The following is an 11,650-nucleotide window of genomic DNA, read 5'->3' on the forward strand; positions in this document are numbered from 1 at the left end:
CTATATAGAATAAAAGACACACATGCATAATCATTAAATAGATAATGTCAAGAAAACATTGCTCACAAAGATTTTAATTAAAATGGAATAACTGAAGTTATTAATAAACAATAAAATTGATTACATAAAGCATGTCTTTCAGTATAAATCTAAAACACATTTATTGTTAAAATTTTTTTGGGAAAAATCATCAATATTATTTGAATCTTTGAGCACTTATTTTCATATATGTTTTTATTCAAAGATGATATTCTCATTATTTGCAACAAAGGCTTTGAAAGAAAAACCCTAGGTTCTCTTATTTTTATTGAAAAATATGTTTGGAGAAATATTTTATAGGGTTTAAATCTTCGAATTTTTTTATCATATATATCATATTCAAAGATTACAAAATTATTTTGAAAACACCCTTACTCTCTTGAGCATAAATCATTTCAGACAAGAGTGCATTTTAGAGATGCCAATGTGTACATCTCTACTTATTTTTAGAAGCATTCATTATGTACAAAAATGTTACTTAAACTGGTTTAGTTTAGCCCATTAAATTGAACTGGGGAGTCTCTGCCCCGCAAAGAGACCAGTTTGGCTCATCCTAAGTAATTGAGCTAGGAGGTGTACCTTCCTGTCAAAGGGTGTGTGGTTAGGTTCCACCTGGAAAGTGAACCGAGGTGCCACCACATTGTAAGGAGAAATCAGTTGTGGATTAGCCCTATATTTGAGTTGGGGAGACTCCACCCACAAGAAAAACTTGTTGTGGCTCAGCCCCATAATTTAAGTTGGGGAGTCTTCGCCCCGTAATGAGAGTGTAAGTGGCGTCACTCTGCCCAATTACTGTGAGCATATAGTGAAATCCTTGAGCTGTTAGCTTAAGCCAGGGACGTAGGTAGTATTGGTTGAACCTTAATAACATATCATCTATGTGTCTCTCTCTCTATCTCATTTAAATTCGCGCACTTTAATTTCCGCACATGTATGCTTGTTCATTTATCGTTGTCAATATTTTTGCATACATGCCTTTAATTTAAATAAGATGCGCTTCATGTGTATGTTTACATTTAGTGGCTAATCATTTAACACACATGCTTTGAATCTTAAATGGGATATGATGAGATATGCGCATGCAAATATTTAAATTGTGGAGAATGCCATATTTGTTTTAAATATTTTCATACTTAATTAACTGAAAGAATTAAGACTGCATTGAAAGACCCTAGGTTGCGAAATATTGTTTGTGATTTGAATTTAACCTATGAAGTTTTTAAATACCCAACTCCCCCCCTCTTGAGAATACACCATTCTTAACAATTGGTATCAAAGTCAGATTGCAATAAGTTTAACCGCATTTACATAAAGATTGCAACGGCTCATTCTTGGTGTATCCCTATTTTGATAGTCAAACCTTTGTAAATCCTCTACTGCTTTTATTGTATAGATTTTACCATTTGAATATTGAAAATGGTTTTTGTAAAATCAATTGATTGGATGTTTTGGAAAGTGTTTGGCAAAGGAAATCATATCCCACTGAAAATGTTTTCAAAATGTAAAGTTTCCTAAACCTGAAAATGAATAAAATGAGCGTGACATGAACTTAATGCATATCATTTGAGTGTCATGTATCTTACATTATGCCTTTGCTACTAACGTGTTTGCAAAGTTTATGTCCTACAATAGTACTAAGGAAATTTGGGAACCATAAGTGGTATGGAAAGACCGAGAGAGAGGAGAATGCCACTCCGAGATTAAACAATTAAGAAGTATAATGTATCGATATATCTCTGCCTCCTTCTATTTTATTAAATATTTCATGCAATGATTCATTCTGCATGTTTTGTGTAACATATTTTTTTTTTGAATCATGTGAACTTAATTATGATTACATGCCATCTTATGAGATGCACCTAAAAAAAAAATTTTTGTTTTAATACTCATAAGATTTTAGGATGAATTATAGAAGGGGTTATAGTGCTTTAAATGCCTACAAAATGATCTTAAAAATTCCAAATCTTAGTACAATCTGTTATTACACTAAGAACTATTGAAAAGCATGCCAATATGAATAAATATGTGATAAGATCAAATCTAAGCTTAATATATTTACATATCATTATGATTGGGTAATATCTTAGTACATTGGCTATAGTATGCTTAGAATAAATCCTCTTCAAGTGGACAAAGTGCTCATTACTGGAATATTTTTGTAAAGCTATATGTACTTTAGTATGTATAGATATGTATTAAATATAGCATATTTTGTCCATCACATAGTATTGAGTTTTAGGAAATTAATCTTATGGTGTGTAATGTATAATCCTAAACTCATCATTGAGCTTCAAAGATTAATCATATCCAAATGCATTCAAAAGCTCATCCCTTGGTTAGATATATCAAATTGGATCTAAGTATAAAAAGCCAAAGTTAATTTATTAAAAATTTAAAATGTTTGGATAAGAGTTAAATGCATAGGCTACAAAATTAAGGGGGAGCATCATAAATTAAAATTCATCTGATAAACATTTATGGCAATGTTCTTACTTTCAAAATACCACTTTATCTTGGTTATTTTTGATGCCGTTATGTTATCTGCACTGTATGCCACTATCCATTACTTAGCCAATGATTATATCTTCTGGTGGATAGTTTATAATTTATATGAACTGTTGCTTAAACTACTGGATTGCATGCTTTATTTGGAACGCCAACTGCATGGCAGATGCAGTATTGGGAATTGCATGCTGGTAGTTGATTTTAGGACTGCATGCTATTTGTATGGAACGCCATATGCAAGGCTATTACAAAACTTTGTGAATTGCATACTGTATGAACTCCTACGATGTCTGGTGCATGCTTTTGGGATATGTAGATTAGGAAAATGCTCTATGTACAGACGACATGTTGTCAAAATTTAGCTATATTTTTTGAAATAATCAAAGATCATAAAATGTGCGCTAATATGATTATGATTTGATGCATGCTAAAATATTTTTGAAAGGATGAGTGAATAAAAAAAGAATATTAATTTTCATCCTTGATTGAAAATGCATGCTGTAAAATATTAGGAAAATGCTCTTTCATAAATACTCAAGGGAGCTGAGCTCCAATCATAGAAAAATAGTACAAAGGACTTATGTGCATCATTCTCTCTCTTTTGAATATTGAGGTTTGTTAGCTTTATCGTGATCCCAAAAGGGGGGTGAATTGGTATTTTTAAAATTTAATCCCTAGGTCAATCTCCTAACACCAGTATATTCACAATCCTATGGTCAATCTAGTGCAAGTAAAGTAAATGTATACCAGAAAGTAAATAATGCAATTTAATCAATCACACAAGCACTAGAAAGCAGTAAAGAGAGGGTGACACACAGATATGTTATCGAGGTTCGGCCAATTGCCTACATCCCCGCCTTGAATAAAAAGCACAAGGATTACCGCTATAACTTGCTCACTTAAACAAGTGGAGTGGCACCGATACAAACCACACCAATTAGCATAGGGCTGACCTGAACCTTTACTACAATCCTTACTGGGCTGGATTACCGCCCCCTCAGGCCACGCTTGGAAAGACTCAGATTTTACAATCAAATGGTACAATGAAATAGTGCTTTTATGTAAAGTAGATTTGTACCAAAATAATAATCTCAATCAAATGCGCATCAATAGCATGATACCGTGTAAGCTTAGTGATGCAAGATGTATTCTACCAACACTCAACATAGTATAGTCAATATGAAGCTCAAAAGTGTTTGACGCAATATAATCAGTATGATGCTCAAGAATAATCAATACAAGCAATGACTTGGAATCTAAATAGAATATTTCAATCAACACATAAATATTCCAAGTATAATAGATATATAATCAAACTAGTTTCAAAATGATTTTCTTCAATGAAATAAGAACAGAGCTAGTTTGAAAGGATTGTTTGCTCGTTTGAAAAATTCTTTGCATACCAAAAACAAAGCTCTTGGACACTTGAAATGAAATGCAAACATCCTAAGCTTTCTTGGTTGAATCCCCCACAAGATTTATAATGAGCAAATCCATGAGATAAACCTAAGCTATGCTCCCAATAAGATGAATTTCAAATACACACAGCAATGGGAGTATTAGCACAGAGCAACAATCACACAAACACAAATAGAACTCTCATAATCTCGGATTTTATCAAGAGGATGCAAGTTTGAGAGTATTAGGGCAAAAAATGGATTTTCAGGAGGGAGAGAATAATTTTTTAATCACTTTGCTAATCATCTCTTTAATCATGCAAATGAAGGCCTATTTATAAGCAGGTAGAAATTTATAACCATTTGGGACACAATGGGAATAATTAAGAAAGTCCCAAATGATTAAGATTCACTTAGTCTGTATAAAGCTAGTTTTACCATGGTTAACTTAATTTTAACCCTCCGAGGTTCAGGTGGCTGAACCTTGTTCGATCGCTTGAACAAACACAGTCATAAAAGATTTCAAATGAGATTTGGTCGCCTATATAAAGGTTCGGCAGCCCGAATCAAAGTCAATAGAAAAGCTACCTAACTTCGGGTGCCCGGTTCTTGGTTCGGGTGCCCGAAGGCATATGTTCGGTCGCGCGGGGCTTTTTTGAACTGAAAGGCTCAATTGCCTGAGTTGTTAGGATGTCCCTTTTGAAGGGTTCAGGAACCTGATGAAGATATGCACAATTTTGGTTTGGTCTCCCGAGGGCAGGTCAACTTGTTGACCTTCAAAGTTCAAGCACCCGAGGAGTTTTGTACTCCAAAGCTTCGGTCGCCCGAGTACTCTTAGCACGCTTAGATATGATCAATTTTAGCACAGTTATTTCACACTCATATTTTATGCCCTGTGTGTGTGAGTGTTGGAGCCTAGGGTCTTGCTATGGTCTGGTTGAGCTTACACTATATCATTTGTGCATGATGTGCAAGTGATAAGCATACATCCACATGTCTAAGTTACTATTACAGACCTCCATTATTACAGACTGATATAAATTACAATAAAAATTACAAAACTTCATGGTCTTCTTGTTTCCTCAAGTGTCCTCCCCTGGGATGTTAATTTAAACCTGCACAAGCACTTAACAAACATCAAATATCAATATTTGTCATTATCAAAACTGGGCGCGACCTATAAGTTCAACAAGGTTCATATGAGAATCTTGAACATCATATCTAGCTTCTAAAGCTTTATGGTTATACATGAATTGTTCTAAGGTTCATAAGCTTTATAAAATGCCTTAATATATACTTTCAAATGCATGTGTGTTCTATAGGGAAGACTATACTGGTCAAATGATAAAATGCCTTGATAGATATCCAGTGTAGTTGCTTCAAGAAATTAACCCTTGATTAGTATAAGAAGCTGAGTTTTCTTTCCTAGGATGCTAAATAATTGAATAGGTTAGTACATGTCAAATCCAAAATGCTCTATAAATTCAAAAACACGTACACATTTTGTTGTCTTAGGAGGGCATACTTCATGGACACCGTTTGGTCCAACTCCTTGGAGTATGCACTTTCACTCGGGACCTAAATGGTAAAGCATCATCCTTGTAATCAAATGTCATGTGTTTTGATGATGGTCCATAAACTAGGACAGTTGCATGACATAAGGGAAGTTTTCGTATTGCACACACTCATTGTGTATTTTGAGTTGCATCATTCTTATATTGAACCCCTATTGCATAACCTTTGAGTATAACCTTGACTGGCTATCATGCTTTTAAATTTATATGCAACATGTCATGCTATGTGCTAAATGACTAATATTTGTCGCATGCTAAAATCCTTTGAAAGGACGAATATAAAATAAGTGCATCTAAAATGTACATCATCCTTGAGCTAAATTGCAAGTATGCATGCACGCAAATATAAAGGGGAGCTTAAGCCCCACCCTTAAAAAAAGTAGTAAAAGTACCTGACTCATGGACTCACACTATTATTGTTTCCAATTTTTGAGTCCTAAGACTTTTCGGTGTACCATGAACATCATATCCTGCACCTACTAAATCAATCTTTGATATGGAATGTTTATGGCATGGATGAACACCTTGCATGGCTCAGTGTTAATTTTCTAAAGCATGTGTGTTCTATAGAAAGACCCTATTGGATGATTAAAATGCTTGATGTATAACTAGTAGAATTTTTTTTTGTTTTTTTTTTTGCATATACTCTTGTAATGAATTTTTCACAATTAGTAATAGTATAAGAGGCAAAATGAATCTAAGCATGTATTCAAATTAATAGGGGGAGCATCTAAAATAAATAAATTTTCATCTTGTTATGCTCACAAATATCTATGGCTTAGATCTATTATAAATCCATTATGGCATGTGCTTAAATGTGATAATTTTATTGAAAATTTTTTAATTGAAAATGTTTTGCTTAGCCACAGTGTCTTAGGTTATGCCATGTGATCCTTGTTTTTTAAATTGTTCTGATATTTTTAGGATCTATATGGTTGGTTTTTTAAATTGTTTTGATATATATATATATATATATATGTATATATATAAATGCAATAAATGAATTTATATAGAATATATTTTATCTCTTGCTTATATGCTTAAATGCTTTCATGACTTGTGCCATCTCTGTGTTAAAATTTTATGTCATGAAATTTCAAAATATTTTTTAAAGGGTGTTGCATGACTGGGTCATTGATCATAAATAAAATGCATGCAAACTAGTTAGACCATTTTTATGCTTAAACCTGCTGCAAGCTTTAAATTCCAATATTTTGTGGGTCTTATGTAATACTTAAATTGAAGTGGTTGGTGGATTTTTCTGGTCTAATCATGTTCAACATGTGTTTTTAATATATGGCCAATCATACTATGTTCATAACAATAAATGCCAAAAAGGGGGAGAGTTTTCTAAGCAAATTGAAATTTTTTTTTCAAAATGTGGGAATTCTCTTAAGCTAAGTTTATTTTAAATGATCAAATTGCTTATACTTAGTTTAGCCCTTTTGCTAATGCCAAAAGGTGGAGAATATTATGAAGCAAAATGATAAATGATTTTATGACCAAAAGGGGGAATTTTTTTTTGGGGCACATATTTTTAAAAGGGGTTAAACATCTGAGCTTTAATGTGCTTTAATGCTATAACTAGATGCATGATTTATTTGAAATATCTTCTTTCCTTGATATGCAAAGGCTGTATTGAATATCATTACGTTATCATATTCTTAATGGGAGCCTTTTCAAGCTAAACCTCATTTTGCTCTTATTTGTTTGTCATCATCAGAAAGGGGGAGATTGTTGACTTTTTGAGTTCGATCCCTGTTTTGATGCTGACAAAGCACATTTTTCCCAAGTATGCTTTTAGTGTTTGAACGTGTCTATATCATAACATGTACACATGATGAAGGGAAAATGGAAGCCAGGAGGAACATAAAGCTAATACACGTGGCATATTCCATAAAAGACATGAGGGCAAAAGAAGAAAAAGAAGAAGAAACATTATTTTATTTTGTAATTGCACTTACTTTTTATATATTTGTCTGTAATAATGCATATCCTGCATGGTATGATGCTAAGTTCAAAATCGCCATAGACTAACCTTAGGGCACCCAACATGGCAAAAGGAAAACCTTTTCTTAGCAACTAAAATCATACAAAATGATTTAAATCATCTAGGGTCAAAAATTGTGCCAGATTTAAGTTTTTAACTAGGTCTGATTGATCGACCTATTCCCGTTTTAAACACATCAGCCAACTGACCATGTCATGAGGGTGAAAATGTAATTTTGGCAAAGCTCAGCCTACTTGTCCCAAAATGAACTAAAATAACTAGCCTACATACCCTCTACTTTTGGTTGTTTAGAAAGCCTCGATCGACCGGCCTTCTTAGAACAAAATAGCAATGGCCAACCGTTATTGTTCACTCGATCGACCGATATTTTTTGGCCACCTGACCGAACTAACAAAGGTTTGAAATTGCCTTTTGGCCAGCCGACCGTCACCTCCCTAGGTCTACCGAACCCCTTTTGAAATTTGAATTTTACATAGAGGTCAGCCGACCGGCAAAGTCAACGGTCAACCGAACCTCTTGGGTTGGACAAGTTTTAAGCACTTGAATGTGTTTAGTTTTTAATTAAATAATTTTAAAATACCTTTCGTGTCCCTTAACGGTCAAATTTTCTAGAACTCTTTATATACCCCTTCCATAAGCTAAATTAGTAACTTTGATTAGCCAAAATTTGCTCTCAAATATTTTGGGCCGTTTTTAAATCAGAGTTCTCCCAAACTCTTTTTATTGTAAAAATATTTTGTTGGAGCAAAGTTTTTTGCTCTCTCTTCTCTTTCACTCATTATTTTGAAAAGTCTTTGGGAGAGAGAGCTCTCATTGTAAGGCATTTATTTCTTCATCCATATCATTTACTCTCACTTAAATCTTTATTTTTGAAAATCATTTTTTTAGAGAGTAAAGCTTGTGGTTTCTTCACATATTTTTTTTGATAAATATTTTTGAAGAAACCTCTTGTAGCCTATGAATCTTTGAGCACTTCCATTGCAAAATTCAAAAGCTCATCTTATTTTTATTGCAAATGTATTTTTGTGAGCCAACATCATATTTCTCCTTGCATCATTTATTGTTAAATTTTTTGTTGGAGAGATCATCAATATTGTTTGAATATTTGTGCACTTGTTTTCATATATATATTTTACTCAAATATTATCATTCTCATTGTTTGCATTAAAGGCTTTGAAAGCAAAACCCTAGGTTCTCTGTTGGCGTAACATGGCTTTCGAATATTGTTTTGATGATAACAAATAAAGGTTAATTTAACAAGTTATTGTTTAAGTGATGATATTTAGGAAACCTAGTATGACAAAGTTCAAAAGGCTCGAAGAAATGAAAGCCCAAGATCACAACTACGATAAAGCTATACTTCATCAACAAGGTGATCAAAAGAAAGCTCAAGATGACAAAGATGTTCAAAACATGTGGAAGTTGAAAGAATATTGAAGCTTAAGTCTAGGAGGATTCAAATATATACATGACGACTTCAAGCTTAAAGAGTTTTTAAGTCTTTAGGAAGTCTTATGTAAGTACTTCATTATAAATACCATTTCGAATGCTTTGAAGCTCATTAGGGGTTTACAGGGACATAGAGACCTTACTTTGAAAACCTCAGAAAATGCTTTTTAAATGTATCAAAGCAAGATGGCAAAGAATTTTAGAAACAAACCTCACAAATAGATTTTATAACTGTTCAGGAGATTGACCTGTGCTTTGTCAGGCGACTGAAGATTTTCCTGAACTGATTCTGAACATGAAGTGAATGATCATACAATTGACCCCTGAATCCTTAGGTACCTGACCCTGTTTTAAACTAAAAATTTGCACTATGTTCCAGAGGATTAGGGGACTGACCCCGAAGGGCTCAAGCGACTAACCCTCGAATGGCTAGTTTTTAAAACAAAATTTTAAAATACAAAATCGAGGTACCTGTGCCCCAAATTCCGTATAAACTTGGGAAGCACTCCAAATAAATTTTGCAACACGAATTTAACACTTTTTGAGCCTATAAATACATGGCCTCTCAAATCAAATCAGATACCAATGATTGAAAATAAATTTTCAAGTTATATTGCTCACTTTCTCTTAAAGCCCTTTTGCACACATATTCTTGCTAAGAATTTTCTGAGATAAACTGAGTCTCTGATCACTAATCTGAAAGCTAATGTTCTGAGGTTTGATACAAATCAAAAGAAGAATCTCAGTGACATGCTTCTTTGAGCTTCAATTCATTTCTCATTGATATTTACTTTGAAGTATTAGCTGTATTATATTTGCACTAACCAGCTTTATCTGAGAGCATCTCTTGTACACAAGAATATTTTCTTGTCTCCTTGTTTTCTTTGATGGTTCAGGATTATTGGATCATTGTACCGAGTGTGTGGTATCAATTTGAGAGGGGGCTCCACTCTTATAGAATGAGGGATTGTAGCGGTTTGTGTCGTCCGTAAAAGAACGCTATAATGGAATCATTAGGTCGTCTTGGTTAAGGCGAGGACGTAGGCTAGGTATAAGTCGAACCTCATGAAAACTCAGTCTCACTCTCTACCCTTACTCTTTATTTTTTCTGCACATATAAATTGTATTGTTGTGTATCTATGTGTAGGAAGATGAAAGTTTTAGATTAAGAAAATTTTTAATTTAAGGGAGTACATTGATTGATCTTTCACGGAAACCATATAGGGAGTACATTGACAAATCGTTTAAGGAAATCTTGGTCAAAAGGAAGTGCACCAATATTCATATATACATGACTTTGTTTAAACTCTAAGCTGAGTTTTGCAAACGCTAAATTATGGAAGTGCTGCTGCAACTTTTGTGTTGGTTAAGTATCTTGTGGTTGTTTGATTGGTTGATTGGTTGACTGATTGTCATTGTTGAAAGTATTTGATTTGTGTTGATATTGGGTGTGTATTGTGGTTGGTTTAATTAAGAATTAAAAACCAAATCATTCTTGTGTGTTTGCTAAGTTTACAAAAGGTTGTCAATTTGTAAAAAGATTTAAAAGAATCTTTTAAAAACCCAGTTCACCTCCCCTCTTGGGACTACACTTTAGTTTTTCAATTGGTTTCAGAGTGGGGTTATTGCAAATTTTAATTAGAAGTTATATAAAGATCTAAATGACACACTTAGGCATAGCTCCCTTTGGAGAGGGTCAATCCTAAACCTGACCTACGATGTTTTATGGACTTAACTATATTTTTTTGGAAACAATGAATGAGAATCTACCTCTAAACCATGGACTGTAAATCATGAAGGGTTGTCGCACACGGTGATCTTATCTCTACCAAACTTGTTGATGGAAAAAAAGTTCCCAAAGAAGAAAAATACATGACCGAAAATGACCATAAGATGTTTTAAGTTAACTCAAGTGCTATAAATGCTTTTGTAATGACCTTAAAAATTTTAAAAATTTAAAATAATAAGAAAGATAATAAGAGGAAAATGGGAAAAAGAAGAAAGGGAAAAGGGAATTTTTAAAGAAAGGTCAGCGAGAACTCGTCGACAAACCAACTAGTCTCGTCGACGAGAGTTCTTCCTTGACCTGTCAACGAGGGCACATGTCTCGTTGACGAGGAGTTTCCAAGGGGTTTGAGATACTCTGAATTTCCTCGACAAGCTTCCAATTTCATCGACGAATGGTGCTCTTGGGGTCATTAACGAGTCCACATGTCTCATCGATGAGGCTTTGCATATAAAAAGAGTTGCTTTCATTTTTCAATGAGAAAAATTCTGCATGAAGCCTCACTCTCTCTAGAAAATGGTCCCTCTACCTTCTCTCTTTGAATCCACTGCATTCGACCCGGTTTGACAATCTGGAACCACCACGGTGTTTGTAGGATTGTTTTCTACAAGGTTGGCGGAGCGGATCATTGATTTAGGGTTTGGGGGAATCAATCCAAAATCAAGGTAAGTGAGTTATTTTGAAGTTTTCTTAACAAATATAGTAATTTGCAACCTATGAAGCATTAAATGAGTGTTTTTCAAAGATTTGAGTAAGTTGGGATTTTTGGAATACAGGGTCTCGTGTTTGTTTGATTTTAGGCAAAATCTTGAGGAGCAAGTAAAGGGCAATAATTTATAACAACATTTTTATTAATTTTAAACTGACTAATTTTGGGTATAAATTCTAT

Source organism: Malania oleifera, chromosome 13, assembly GCF_029873635.1.
Source record: "Malania oleifera isolate guangnan ecotype guangnan chromosome 13, ASM2987363v1, whole genome shotgun sequence".
Lineage (NCBI taxonomy): Eukaryota > Viridiplantae > Streptophyta > Magnoliopsida > Santalales > Ximeniaceae > Malania > Malania oleifera.